Here is a 2500-nt window from a genome sequence, read left to right as displayed (position 1 = left end):
ATTGGTGATAGTAACACCCCAAGTGTTGCAGTACTCTCTCACACCCAATCTCCAATCAGCATGTCCCAGTGTGTCCAAGTCCTCATTCGAAGGAATGTCGTAATCAATGGCCTTTGTAATGTGTTTGCAATCTCTGTAGATTTAATGTGCGATCTTATCATACGCCCCTGGTAGAGAAGTACACAGGAGTACAAATACTACTGTGTGATAGTTAATACTTTTTGCTTGTTTTTTGACTGTTTCTGGTGTAAATATGAGGTCAACCGGGGTTTACGCTTCCCCTAAAAAAGAGAGAGTAAGATAAAAGTATAAAGGAAATTGAATCCGATTCTTTTGTGTTTCAATCTAGACTTTATCAAACTATTCGTAGCTCATACAGACACAAAGAAAACTCTTGACACAGCTGATAAGGACAGTGAATAATTCTAAGGGGCTGTGAGGAATAACCGAGAAGGTAACTATTTTTATCTGTGGCCTCTACTTAGACACTGGAAATTAACTAATGTACAGTTTTCTCTCGTGCGTTCCGTGACAAGGCAGGGATGTGTCCTTGCTCCGGTCCGCTTCAGTGTTTAGTTTTCCCTCGTGCGTTCCGTGACAAGGCAGGGATGTGTCCTTGCTCCAGTCCTCTTCAGTGCTTAGTTGGGAGTATACCTGTGGATGCAAATGAATATAGGGCGAGTGTAGGCAGTTCTTGGATCAATGACCTAGATTTAGCCGATGACGCTACACTACTTGGTAATTCCTTAGAAAGAGAATGAACAGCAGATCGTGGAGAAAACGTGAAGATCTTAGATCAGCGTTTCCCAACCTGGGGTGCTGAAATCAATTATATGGGGTGCTGGGAATTGATGCACACAAAAATCACATTGATATATGTATTATTGATTATCTAGTTGTACTTATTTGACTTTTTCCATGCTTTTTTATTTTTCCAGGGTGATCTTGTTTCTTCTACAAACAATATTGTCAATTTGTTTCAGTTCTAAGGAATCAAGAAAATAAATCAAGTAGTACACTTCAATTTGTTTATCTTTCTAATAAGATAGGGGTGCTGGACTGCTTAGACATGACAACAGGGGTGCTATAGTAGGAAAAGGTTGGGAAAAGCTATCTTAGATTTATCTATATTTCCAGTAAAAAGTCTATATATCAAAAGGTTCTGCCCTGGAAGTCGGTGGACGACTGGGAATGGCATATAAAGTTATGGAGAATCAAGCCCTGACATATTGATTTTTATTTTTGTTTACTTCTTTAGATGTTTTTACGTTTCATAATCCATACTTCCCTATGTGGATGCGATGTTTGAACACCGAAGCCCCGAAATGGCATGTGAATGCTTTTGGTGCGAAGTGTCCGAAGAGGATCATAGGTCACCACTTAAGAGACGCTTTAGACCACGACGTACTCGGTCATCCCGGCATGAGACAAGTAAGCTGTCGATTTTTAGCAGAGAGTGTTGCCTGCCCCGACAGTCAAATGGCAAAGGGCAAAGATGACGGCTTCGGCCGCAGGTACCCGACCCATGGCGTAAACTTCTCAACTTCTCGGACTAAGGTCACGTAACTCTAATCCGGATGATGACCCTGCTCACAGGATAATCTCCGAGAGAGATCACCCAAAGTGGTAGAGGCTGATGGGGTACCTACGCAGATGTAGTTGTATGAAATCGTATCTGGCTTAAAATGGTGTAGATAAGTCGGGAGTCTCACCGGGGACTTGTCTGGAAATATTCAAGTGGAAGGTTGAATGTGGTTGGGTACTGCTACAGATCTGGACCACCTGTTTATTGATCAACATTTGATTTTTTTCGGGACAGGATGAATAAATTAGTCCAGCAGCAGTGAAAACAAAAACACAATTACCTTTGGTTATATTAGATGAACTGAAAAGTGTGAGCTCAGTTACGTCTGCGCAATATAGAGTACATTATAAATTTCTACGTAAAATATTTCCAGAATTCAGTACGCTAAGTGGAAGGTCTCCAGGAGAAACAGAATATCGACTGATCACTACCCCATTTGACTGAAAGGTGTGTGTGTGATTCTCTCTGTGTGTGTGTGTGTGTGTGTGTATTCACCTTGGTCTTTGGATCACGTGCTGAACTCGTGATCGACAGCTATTTCCCTCCCGGAAGAGAGCTCAGAGCTCGTATGACGTGTGTGTGTGTGTGCGTGCGTGTGTGTGTGCGTGCGTGCGTGTGTGTGTGTGTGTGTGTGTGTGTGTGTGTGTGTGCGTGAGTGAAGAGAGCAAGGCACTACTGTTCAACAATGGTAGAAAGACCCATTGAACTTATATGGAGGGGAGACGAGGAGGCGGGGGGGATGGGGAGAGGGGAGACGAGGTCCGAAGGGAGGTCTATATGAACGAAGAGGGGAGAAACTGGAACGTGTTTGTTGGGGAGTGAATTTTCTGTGCAGGGGAGGAAGGTGTGAGTGGGTCTAAAGGGGAAGGTGGGAGTGTGATTGTGCTGGAGAATGAACTTAGGTATTGTAGAAGG

This window comes from Oratosquilla oratoria, chromosome 9, assembly GCF_046742065.1.
Source record: "Oratosquilla oratoria isolate Oo_2021 chromosome 9, ASM4674206v1, whole genome shotgun sequence".
NCBI lineage: Eukaryota > Metazoa > Arthropoda > Malacostraca > Stomatopoda > Squillidae > Oratosquilla > Oratosquilla oratoria.
The sequence above is the reverse complement of the archived record's forward strand: the minus strand, read 5'-3'. Positions refer to the sequence as shown.